This window comes from Stegodyphus dumicola, chromosome 2 (genome assembly GCF_044657685.1).
Source record: "Stegodyphus dumicola isolate Sdum_Otavi_A_Nest chromosome 2, ASM4465768v1".
Taxonomy (NCBI): domain Eukaryota; kingdom Metazoa; phylum Arthropoda; class Arachnida; order Araneae; family Eresidae; genus Stegodyphus; species Stegodyphus dumicola.
The window spans coordinates 229,475,465-229,488,000 of record NC_140769.1 but is presented as its reverse complement, the minus strand read 5'-3'; the positions used below and the strand labels follow the sequence as shown (position 1 = coordinate 229,488,000).

Sequence of the window (12,536 nt, the reverse complement as noted above, 5' to 3'; positions counted from 1 at the left end):
TACAGCTAGGCGTAAAAGTAATTAAAACAAACTTCAGTCTGAGAATGAAGATCAAATGATCATTATGTCTATCTTATTTTTTACTTTTAATTGTTTATTTTCTTTATTTTTGCAAAAATTTAATAGTTAACGCTTTAAAGGCATTAGACTTCAACCTTAATAAATCTGAAAATCTCAGTTTTCCCAAATATTTTAAGCTACTTTACCATAAGCATTATTAGTTAAAGAATGAATCCCCCCAAAACTGAATATGCAAAATATTAAAAAAAATCGTATATTCAAAACAGCTTTGTCAAATCACAGGTTGAAAGAAAAACTTTGCTATACTGTTATCCTTTCTTAATTGGTTTATTTAATTACGACAAAGTACAATAGGGCTACTTGCCTAAGCGGAGGGATGCCTTCGTGGAGGACTTTCTAAGGGAAACTTTCTCTTATACAAGTTACACATGGGGGAAAACCACGAAAACTCCCATGCTGCTAGCCCGTTCGCGGGATTCAAACGTCGGACCGAACTACCAGTGTTCAGCGACTTTACCGCTCGGCCGCTGGTTGGCCCCCTTTCTTAATTATCAGGTAGAGACTTACTGTACGTTTTCATAGAAAAGACTGTTATTCAAGACGTATTTGTATATTTTTTCACCAGATTGTTGTCATTAGAGACCTCTAACAAATATCTCTCTGAAGGAGCGTCGAACCAGTTTTTATTTTGCCAGGATAGGAAATTCACATACTGAAAATAGTAAATAACGCTTTTTTATTCGAGGTGGTGACAAAAATATTAAGATTAGGAGAAACGTAAGGTTGAGTTTTGCGTAATGTTAGAGTTCACGTGCTTTTCATTCCGCTTGTCAAACAACAACTGTCAAATTACAACCGTGGTTTCTTGTAAGAAATTTGAATATATTAGTTTTTCATACGAACAGAAACCTATGACTCAAAGCCTGGGGAGGTTACGACATATTCTAAAGGTTGCTCGCTTTTTGAACCAGTGCTGTAAATCTACTTGGAAAATAACAGGCGAGCGAACACAATGCTTCGAATTCCATCATGATAACGATCGCCTGCTTTTCTTCAGTCCTTCGGTCGTGACCCGCGTCCTTGGATCGGGCTTTTTGAGAGTCCTTGGAATTGGTGGGTGGACTGATCACAGGGCGCGGCCATTTTTCCACCGATTTTCAAGGATCTAGATTGCTAGATTTTCTGGAGCCCCATTCTGCCATACCTCCTTCCCGCTACGCCCAGGCGATTCTTTTGTTCGAAGGGTGCGGGCAAGATTTTCTCGCTTTGCTACTTTTTATTCTGATTTTGGGATGAAAGCTGTCATCATGACCAGAGCCTGGAACGGAGGCGGGTAAGAAAGTTTTAAATCAAATAAAGGGAAGCACAGAGTTTATTTTTTGTTGTGTATGATTTTGGCATACATAATTCTTTTAATGTGGTAGAAAGGGTTCAGATTAGAAGCTTTCATGCTGCTTTTTCAACAGTTGGGATTATGTGACGGCCGGAAGATCAGCATTTTAAATATGTTCGCTATTAAATATTATACTGTTTGAGCTCTTGTTATTTAAAAAAATGAAATATAGTTAAAGATTCAACATATAGACAGTACTTTAAACAAGCTAAAAGAAGAATCATAAAATTAAATACTTATAACAACAATATGATGAACTTGGCTTTCATCGAACGGGGGGGGGGAAGGGGTAATCGCCACAGCTGAGTTCTAAACGGCAGCTTTTGGGAGACCTTGGTGATGACTTTGTTCTCGCTTGAATCGTTTCGTTTGCGACGAGATTTAAAGTTTCTGCCGCCACTTATGCTTTTGAAATATATGAAGCATGGACAGAAAGGAAAGAACAGTAAAATCCCTTTCTAAGTCTGTTCGGGTGATCTTAATATTTAACAGAGCGTCACTCCTGACGAAGATGTGCGGATTATCTGTTGCCTGCGAATGTTTGCATGTGGATCAGCATGGGTAACGAAACACGGGGATTAAACAAATCTCTATAGCACCAAGGAAAAGACACGGAGGCTAATTCTTGCAATGAGACTTCTTGATTCAGTCATCTTGGCAAGTTAAGTTTGAGAACTACAGTCAATCATGATCTTTCCAAAAAGCTTTTGCTCTGGTTAGTAACGTACTCAGCGCTCCGATGTTTCATTCTGATTAGTTTCTATTAATTTATGAAGTCTGTCCAGGATATTTTTAGACTAGTGATGTTCCCCCCCCGGGCAGTGTTAACACAATGCTGAAAATTAAGGGGCACAGTCCAAATGTTTTTAATCTTCAGTGCAGGTTTTGTTATTGTGAAATGTCTATGAGAGGAATAACGACATTTTTTATAAAACTGTTTTTTCATGCATGGCTGAGATGAAGAGAGCATATTATTGAAATTTTGAGTTACGGTAAAATTTCTTGCCAAGTTTCAGAATAAGCTATTGAGACAGGTGCATGGAAAGAGTATGATATAGCAGTCCGCATCATTCAGATAGTTTAAACGTTTCCAGAAAGGGCGGCCAAGACATGAAGATTGATGTGAGAGTAAGATGGCTTTCAACTTCGCGATAAATTATTGTTGTTATGTTGTCTTGTACCCAATATGATCGACGACTAATTATTGGATTGATTCTGGACAGGGAGCCTGAGAAACGGCTATTACATCTTAGGAAGGTAGTAGGTGCGCAGATTACTCACGCCCCAAACGAAGATACAGTGACGGAAAATAACAACATAGAATTCCTTTGGGATTCCTTAACTGAAATGAGAACATTCTAAATTCTTTAACGAAGATCAGTTGAAGGGCAAGGCTGGTGTCAGCAGCCATATTAATTCCACTTCCAATGGAGTATATTACAGTTATTACGGTTACAAAGCTCTTAGTTTGATCTCTGTTTCAGAAGAGTGGTTTGCCTACTGTAACGTCGCCGAGCTTCCGGGATGGAAAAACCATGACCGATTGTTTTTTTCTATTTAATTTATTTAAAAACTTAGCATAGGCTTTCTTGGTTAGTTAAAAAGTAAAATTACAGCATTTTTACAGTAGGGGAAAGATGACAGCTTCCTCGACGAGCGATGCGTCATTATTTACGCTTACAAGATGAGTCAACGAAAACCCACCAAAGGCTTTCATGGTGCACACTACTGTTCTTTCTCAACAGAACAGGAATTTCTCTAATACACACCTGTTGTTTGTTATACTACCAAGAGCTACTGCCTGTTCTAAATAGCCAGCGGTTTCCTTTAATGAACTTCACTGGTTGATTTTGGGTGATCAGCAAGTTTAATTCAAAAAAGAGTACACATTCCCTGCTCATAGTAGGTATGACACCTGAGTAATGGTACATGAAATAATGGAATAGACCTCGGCTCTATTTTGTTGGCTTTTTAGAATACGAGATAATGATTAAGATAGACATTCGTATTCGGCGCTACAGGTGAAATCGTTAGACTATCGCAAGAAAGATGCCACGAAAACATTTGCCAAGAATGTTTCCATTTAGTTGACTTCACCTTCAAACCTTCATTTCTGTCAAACATCATATCTCTGCACTTCACTTTAAGTGCATGGCAATTGTTCAAGTGCTGAGTTGTCATCGATTGTCCACTGTCAAAAAGACCACAAAGAAGAGTATCTAGAGTGTTATAGCTCAAGAAACGGACACAAGTAGATGCCGACTCAAAAAACGAAATTCAACCACAGTGACCTTCCTTGGAAAGCCCTTGATGCAATCAGTAGAAGTTAAAAGACATTCCCAAAATTTGCCATTAACATGATCTTTCAAATTTTTTTCAACGCTATATTTAAAAATATGATTTTTGTAGAGTAAAACGATTGTTCTTACGATTTTAGTCGAGAAACGAATGAGAAGATTGTAATTGTATAAAGATTGCTGTAAAAAATCTGAGTGGTCAAAAGAAATTGAAATGGAAGAAGTTATGTGTTACAGGTTGAACCGTTATTTTATCGATAGAGTGTGTCTCCGAAAATGGTTTGACATTGAAGTCGCAGAGCAAAGAATGGAAGACGAAAGATTTCTCGACATTCGTGAAATTGTGCATCACGTATTCATTTCATAAAGACAATTTATACGGTTTACAACATAATTACGTTGGGATAATGCGTGCGACGTGCACCATCACAGTTGTTTAAGATGGATGGATTTTGCATTATGACTGCGCGCCTTCGTTATATTGCATTAATTATCCGGGAGTTCCTAACCAGTAAGTTTCCAGTAATTTCCTTCGACCTGGCTCAGTGATTTTTTTTAAATAAAAAATTCTAAATGGAGTTGCAGAAGCAGAATTTCGGAAAATCGTAAAACATTAGTTGCAAGATCAAGAATCAATTCAAGGACTTATCAAACATAGAACTGCAGCACTGCTGCCAGCATTGGAAATTACATTGACAAAAAGAAAAGGAAAAGGACCGTTTAGAAGTGACCATATTTACATACATGAATAAAGTCAAATTTTTTTTTTTTTGCATTGTCCACTTACTTTCTGGACAGACTCTCAGTATTGAGATATTATGTATATACTACAGCATAGGTGGGCAAAAGCCGGCGTGCGGGCCGAACGCAGGCCTTCTAATTGTTTAATACTGCTGGTTATGAAATCACGCGCAATGATGTTTTAATCTCTTTCGTATCAAATTTTGTACCGAAAATATTGAAATCAGCAAGAGTGCGCATCTGTTGTTATGGTGCATATGCACATACATACGCATGAATATATCCGCAATAAACCTAAGGTGAGAAGACAAGATATGCAAAAGTATATGCATCCGTCGAAGAATACAGTCCTATCATTTCTAGCAGCTTTAATTTAAAAATTAAGCAACGAAATATGAATATTGTTGAGAAAGGTCAGAAAAAGGAGCTTAAAGAATATTTGACGCTTAAATTTTATTTGAAAATGAAACAATATACATGTCAATCATTTGATAGCTAGTGGGAACAGATGCATTTTTTGTCATATTTGTACATTTTTTTTAAATGGGGGCCAACGGGGGTGAGCATTTTCTTTTTCCTATCGCGTACTACAAACAATAAGGACACCACAAACGGCCTGCCCGTAAAATGCAATACAAAGATCTTTTGGGCCCGCATTTAAAACTATTTGCCCATCCATGTTTCTGTAAGGCCTTAGAATGCGCTGTAGCTCGCCTGTTGAAGAAAATTCATTTGTAGCGTCATTAGAGTTTTTTTAATGGAGAAGACGTGAAAATTGCCCATTGCTGTCGCCGGGATATGAACGCTGGACCTCTCGGATAAGTTTCGAATCTGCTTCCAATCACACGACGGAAAGGATGGAGAAAATATTATGGAGGAAGAAACATTCCTTACTTTTTGCTCATTTAGTCTCAAATGTGACTGAGTACATAGCTAACATTTCAAATAATTTTTGTTTTTCCACTTTCAATTAAATACAAATAAAAATTAATCTGTAATTTATTTATATGTTTTGTAGAGACATTAGGTATTTTTTTGGAAGCAGACGAGATGAAAAATTAGCAATCGCTTTCGCCGGGAATCGAACCACGAACCTCTGAAATATCGGCTCAGTGTGCTGACAACTACATCAAGAAGGCACGCTAGGAAAGCGGGAGAAATACCTTATATACTCCCCTTTTTAAAGGGCGAATGGGGTTCTAGGGGACCCAATCGCCAAATCTGGATGTGGAGAATCCTCATCAAACACCCTTTTAGTTCGGGCGCCAGTGTAGAGACATTAGGTATATTTTTGGAAGCAGGAGAATTGAAAAATTAGAAACGCCTTCGCTGGGAACCGAACCGCGGACCTCTGGAATACCGACCCAGCGTGCAGAACCACTACACCACGAAGGCACGCTAAGAAGGTGGGAGAAATACCTTATAGTTTATGTATTGTCAATGTTAGAAAAATTAACAGTTTAGCCTTAGTTTAACTTTTTCGGTTCTCGTTACCGATATTATGCTACTAGAGCGCTTGTCGTGCTCGCACCTTATCATGTGTTACATCTTCGAGATACGCGAACTTTAATTTATTTACCTTGAATGGTAAGGAATTACTGTATTTGTTCCCCTGCATGTGTTCACGATGTTTGATATTTGTTGTCATTGTACGAAACACCGTTGGCCAACGGCATTGACTGTCGTCGTCCTTCGGTAAAATTTTATTTTAATATTATGTTTAACTAAACTAAAGTAGCCAATACCAGTGATCAGCAGTCTTTACAGTCAAGGATGTCTTTCGATTTAATTAAATTTTAATAATCAATCTCAATTTACTGAACCTTCCCAACACATGTGGCCGCCAACCTTTATGTCACCAATAGTCAGACTTTCGGTTTAATTTTATTTTCAAAATACCTCTTTATTTAATTGAACTTCATTTGATCCGAACGTTATGATTTTCGGGGAAAGAAACATGGAAAATCTACGGTGTCCTCACCATGATCCGAACCATAGATCTTCCAAATGCTAGTTTATAGAACATGTAGATTTGAACTCTGAATTAGCTTTGAAGAATTAGGAACAGTTTGTTATAGTTACTTCTTTTTCGACCATGGATCTTCTGCTGTAGCATATTGATAAATGCACACAGGTCCGATGATAGGTTGATAAGATTTATTTTACCAAAAGAACACTTCAGTTCTGGAACTTTCCACTATAATAGTCGTACAACTCTTCACAGTATCACAGAGTACAGTTGGTAGTTACAGTAAGTACTTCGAACTACTAAAAACGATCAACACAATGCAATCAAAGCATATCCAAAGAGGAAGCTCACACAGTGGTATTTCAATACTCCGAACATACGCTAAACTAAACAGCTAAGAACAATTGAGAATAGATGCTCTCTACGGTCTTATATAGTTTTCACCCAGACGCCGAGATATTTCTAGTACTCGAAATTGTTGGAGAGTTTATGAGAGCCGAATAACAGTTACCGCTACATATGAAATCAATAACAATTATTCAGTTGCGATACCCAGTACGAAAATACAGGGATCAGACCAAATTGTCGCCAAGTTTGGCGACGAAAATTAATCACCAAAACCGTTGCCAATGGGCGATATCTCGCCAAATTAGCGAGATAGCCATTTACTCAATGTTAAGTAGATTTGCCCCTGTATTCTTTTTTTTTTTTTTTTTTTTTTTTTTTTGGCAGAGCATCGTCTCTCTAGATTATAATGTAACATTATACAGAAAAATACAATTTCACATATAATTTCACTAAAATTATCCGCATATATACAAAATTCGTAAAGATATTAATCGTAGTCTTTGCATAATAAATATTTGGTTGAATATAGGAGAATACCAATTAGTAAGATGAAAACAATCACTACGTGAACGAATCCATTTTAAAATTTAGGGAAGCTCTCTTTCTGAACTTCTCTTTCTTGAGGAAGGAAAAAAATTACGTAAATACCCCCCTCTAAAAAAAAGTGCTAAAAATGCTAAGGAGAAAAATGAAAAATACGCAAGAAGAATCGTTTAGTGTTTTAAATATGCATTTTACATCAAAGAATCCAAATCAGTTAAGCGCATGTAGCAGGAAATGATTTGTTTCTGAATAATTTTATAGAACTAATGCGGCGAAAATGGAAATATTTCTGCATTTCTAAGTGCTACTTTGCTTTAATCCCGACTCAGCTGCAAATCCTGTCATATGAGATACCGTTTCGTTTCAGTCACCAAACGCCTCCATTAGTTGCAGGATGCGAGCTTTTAATGTTTGAGCACATCGCTCTTCTCATTCACGAAAGGAAACGTAAGCAATAAAATTTGTTGATACTTACAAAATATATTTTGCTTTTTCATATTCTATGAAGTCAAATTACAAACTGCACTTCACATTTCAACTTGTAAGAGGAGAAGTCAAAATAAATACATTTTTTCGTCTGTCCATCCATTCAGATTGCAGAGCAATCGAGAAAGTCCTTTTTCATTTTTGGATTGGTGGAAAATATTTCGCTGACTCCGCTTTCCACCCTCCGTTGCATCTTCTAAGTTCGAAAATTCCCCTAGCAGCAGAGACGATACAGCGCGTACCTTCAGGGAAGACAACCTTGAAGTAGGAGTTGTACGAGGGCCTTTCCGAATAGCTGGGACGGGATTTAGAGGGGAAAAAAAAAACCCACACAGTAAAATGTCGGATGTGGGATGTAAAGGGTTCGTTTTTATTGTTGCATTTATTTTATTTATTTGATAAACGGTAGCATTGCGTTCCGCCACCGCTTTTTTGCTACTCAACAGGATGTCGTTTATTCATCCACACTCGGTTGTTTTGATGGTTCCAGAAAAGTATGTACAGCACGCTATTTTTTGCTTTAGCACAGCAAGGAAATATTGTCGAAAATTTGGCAATTATATTAATTAAGTTAGTTATGAATGTAGTCGCGTTCATCGGACGCAAACCATTAGATCGGTGAACGCTGTATAATAATGCAAGCTTTAACCACGCTTTTAACGTAAAACGCATCATTTCCTTCCAGAATGAGATAATGAGGGTTCTAGATTGTTCTAATAACCCGCATTAAATTCGCATGCAAACATAAAAAATTTTCAGGATAATGTTTCTTACTTTTAATTGGCCATGTTAATGATCACTGTTGGCATCAAAAACATCCTTAGCGAGTCTTTTGAAAAGATTTGGAGCGTTTTATTATGTTACGATTACATTATTTAGTTATCATCCATGCTCGCTGGTACTGCAAGTACTGTCACTGCAAGGAACAATTACATTGCCTCAACACTCACTTGTAACTGAAGAACCTGGTGGCATGATTCTCGAATTCCTCAACGGATCATACTAAATAATTTCATGACTAAGGTGTTCAAACAAATACAATTTCATTGACAACGATTTTATAGTAAGCTGATCACATGCCTACGGTATACATAATTTCAGCAAAAACGCCTTTATATGCAAGTAATGATTCAATTCTTTATGTTAGATTCTGCTTCTGAAAGACAGAAATTGTCTTCTAAGGAGATATGAAAAAGAAAAGAAAAGACGAAATAACCCATTTATTCAAAATCGCAATAACAACCTTGTATTTAGCGAACATATTTTAAAACACTCAATCGATTTCGAGGGCAGCTAAAGGTCCCTCCTCATAAGGAGAACGAAATTCCTAGAAAGGGGAAAAAGAAGAAAAATAAAGCATCGGCAAAGGAGTCTCAGAAACACGTGGCCGTTATCAGCACCGCACGTGGTCGTAACCGGATTTTGAATCAGAGTTAGACTGGCCGCCTACTTTTACTGAGCCAGGCTATCTGACCAAACATAAAACACATAGACTAAAACGCAAAAAAATCAGCGACGTCAAAAAATAGAGAGTGAGGGGTAACTGCACCTATTCGAGGTTCAGATTTGGTGCGTGAAATATTTTTTTATTTCCTATGGCTAGGCAAAAAGTTGCAAAGAACTAGACCGATATAAACAGAGGTTACAAACAATAAAACTAAGAGGAAAAAGACCGAAGTCATCGCTTAAAGAGCGTTCTTGCCTCCCAGTATGTCGACTGTTCTGTAAGACCACGAAGAGCCTCTATCGAAACAGGTGGTTCCTGTCTGTTTATTATCCAGAGTCACAAAGTGGGTAAATAGGATCGCTTAAAATGCCTATGCGGTGCAGGTGGGCGGCAAGGTAATCATGTCCTGTAGAACAGACTAAAAATCCCCAACTACATTGCGTCTTGGGCTATCGGGAATAAGAGAAGGACTTAACGTTCTCCAACTTTTTATGACTGTACTAGTCTGAAGATCTAGTAAGATACTAAAATAACTTTTTTTAAAAACAGTTTAATTCTCCAATAAGAAATGGCTGTATTAGGATGTTGCAGTAAGCTGGCATCTCTTTTTGCAAGGAAGTCCGCTTGTTCATTGTCCCGAAGGCCACAATGGCCAGGCATCAACTGGAGAACGGTTTGTTTCCCTTTTAAAGAGAGAGTTCTCAGAAATTCTTGACATTGTAAAATTTCAAGTGTTAATGGGTGTTCGACAGAGCTAATTGATTGAATGGCTGCCTGAGAATCAGAAAAAATGACTGCCTTTGCAAATTAGTAATGAATAGTTAATAATTGTTTTAGGGCTGTACGCATGACTACTACTTCAAATCAAAGGAGGTACCGATGTATCCTGCAGGAGCGTAGCAAGATTTGAAAACACACCAGCCCCAACTTTAAACTCACAGAGAAACTGAGAACCATTAGTAAAAATTGCGTTCAAAATAAAGTTCAATATTTACATTGCAAATTTTATAATTTTTGGGGACGAAACATATTACAAACGCAGCAATAGTTACAAAGATTATATTGTAATCGTAAATATTAAATTCTCTAAACAACTCTTGACATATTTTGTTAGGCATTGCAGGCCATAGAACATATTAATAGCCCTTGCGATCCAGAAGTTCAGAAAGCTTGCATACATCTGCTTTTAAACATTATTTTTAAAATAACAAATTACATAATGTTATGCTAAATAGTTTTATAGCCCAAAACCAGCAAATATGAGAAATTATTCTTTAACCTGCCCTTTCCAAATCATGACGCTTTTCATCAGACTGTAGAAAAACTGGTGGAATGACTTTTAATTCTGCAGTTCTTTGACATGTTTTTCACAAACAACGTTTTCCGAAATGTCCGGTTGACTTTTCTCAAGATGTGCGGTGGAACCGGTTAACCGATTAGGGGTGCAAGCAATATTTCCGTTCCCCTTTCCTCCAAATGCAGTAAGTTTCTTCATTTCTGATGGATTGGGTATTGGGTGACCCACTGCTTCGGGTGAAGGCTGTCAAGATTGTGAAGACAGAGTTCTGTCCACTCTTCGTGTTTTACTCAGCTGTAAACAACAACAGCAACAATATAAGATTCGACCTTATTTTAATTCGGCGCCGATGTTTCGCATTTGGTTATAGAAGGAGAAGAATCAATCATCGGCAATTTTAATTGCTTCTTTCTCGTTTTGCCTTGAAAGCTAGAAAATGCGTCATAAAAGTTTTGGCGAATCTGAAGTACATTTACTTTAAAAAATGAGAAGTTAGAAAAAAGATACGGTAAAGCGATGCATATCAGTTTCTAATTTTAATAGCAAGCAAAATTCAGCTTGAGAAAGGTGTGGGGGTAGTAGGACTTGCGGTGGATTTTTATAACACAGGCCGTGGGATTCTGACGATTTTGAGAATGAAACTCAGTTAAAAGGATTGGATACCCTAAATTGCCTTGCTTCTGACGACACAAGGAAGACCCTGGAAAAAAAAAAAAAAAAAGCTATTTAGCACGAGTAGCTTGTGGCGCAATCTCATTTATTGAATGGATAAGAACTGGATTAGAAGCTGCTTTCTTTCTGGAACAGTTAAATAAGGATATTCTTTAATCTGCTAAATAGCAATAACTTGTTACTTTGAAGATTCATTCCTCAGCTTTCGTCTTCTTGGGCGGTGCTAAAGTACATTTAAATCCAAAGGAGCAGCGATTGGTCCGTAGCGTGTCAGTTCCTAGATGCGGTTCCAGGGATGCTGAATCGCAGCTTCTTTGGGAGTAAGTGAAGTTACCCCATCTTGTTGTGAAACCATAGCCTTTTAAAGTACTAAAGTATATATCACTGGTGGGGAGGGTTCTTCCACATTTCACTGAAACGTATGAAAATACATTGCTTATGAAATAAGAGGCTAAAGAAAAGAATAGCAAAAACAACAACAACAAAACAAAAAAAAAAAAAAAGTACATTTGATGGTTTAAGGTTTCAGTCGCAAAAAATTCATTTTTCCGTAACCAACCTTTTATAAAAGAACACGATCGAAACAGTTTTTCACTCAAACATTAGCTCTAAAAATTTTTAATATTCCAATTTGCATTTTATTTGACTTTGAAAAGTTTTTAGTGAAATCTTTCGAAAGCTTTTTAATCGTAACGTTACGCTACGTTATCAGGTATTTATCGTCCGTGTAAAGGCTGCCACTGCGCAAAGTCAAGAATATTCTTATAATAAATCTTTTATATTATTACTGTAGATTAAAAATTTAAGAGCAATAAACGTATTTGTTATTAACTAACATCTTTATTTTATTTTTTAATAATATAACCTGTATAAATTAAAATAGATTTAGTTAATAGATACGAAATACCGAAGTCTAAAATTCTACGAGAATACTTACCACTGTCGTAGTTAATAATAGATATAATCTAACGTTGCGAATTGTTATCTTCGTAGAGACTAATCATTTTTCACAGAATTTGATGAGCGATTTTTGTTTTCAGTTTTGACAAAATGGCTTCGAGCATAAATGCATGTTGTTGCCTGTCAACAGTGACTAAGACTAACCTCTTTTGTTTATTTTCAGTTTTATAAAAGGTTATTGCTGAACACAGTGTTAATTGCTATTTTATCAGAAGTTCTTTTAATAGTATTTTGGAACATTATTTTATGCTGTGAATGTCACAAAAGCCTGGTACCCACGCCAATGTAACGCTAATGTAAAGTATTAAATTAGGCAAAACAACGGCCTTAGTTTGGCGTAAATTTTGAATAAAGCTCTATCG

General features: G+C 36.8%; 2 protein-coding genes across 6 annotated transcripts in view; one reads left to right on the top strand and one right to left on the bottom strand.

The window, feature by feature from the left end:
* Window positions 1-7,957, bottom strand: part of sicily (NADH dehydrogenase (ubiquinone) complex I, assembly factor 6 homolog sicily) — a 217,872-nt gene extending 209,915 nt beyond the window's left edge. The window contains exon 1 of the mRNA XM_085811871.1: window positions 7,788-7,957. The gene's annotated coding sequence lies outside the window, so the exon portion shown is untranslated. The remainder of the gene's footprint in view (window positions 1-7,787) is intronic.
* Window positions 1-12,536, top strand: part of LOC118184426 (uncharacterized) — a 235,469-nt gene that overhangs the window by 115,433 nt on the left and 107,500 nt on the right. The window lies entirely within an intron of this gene.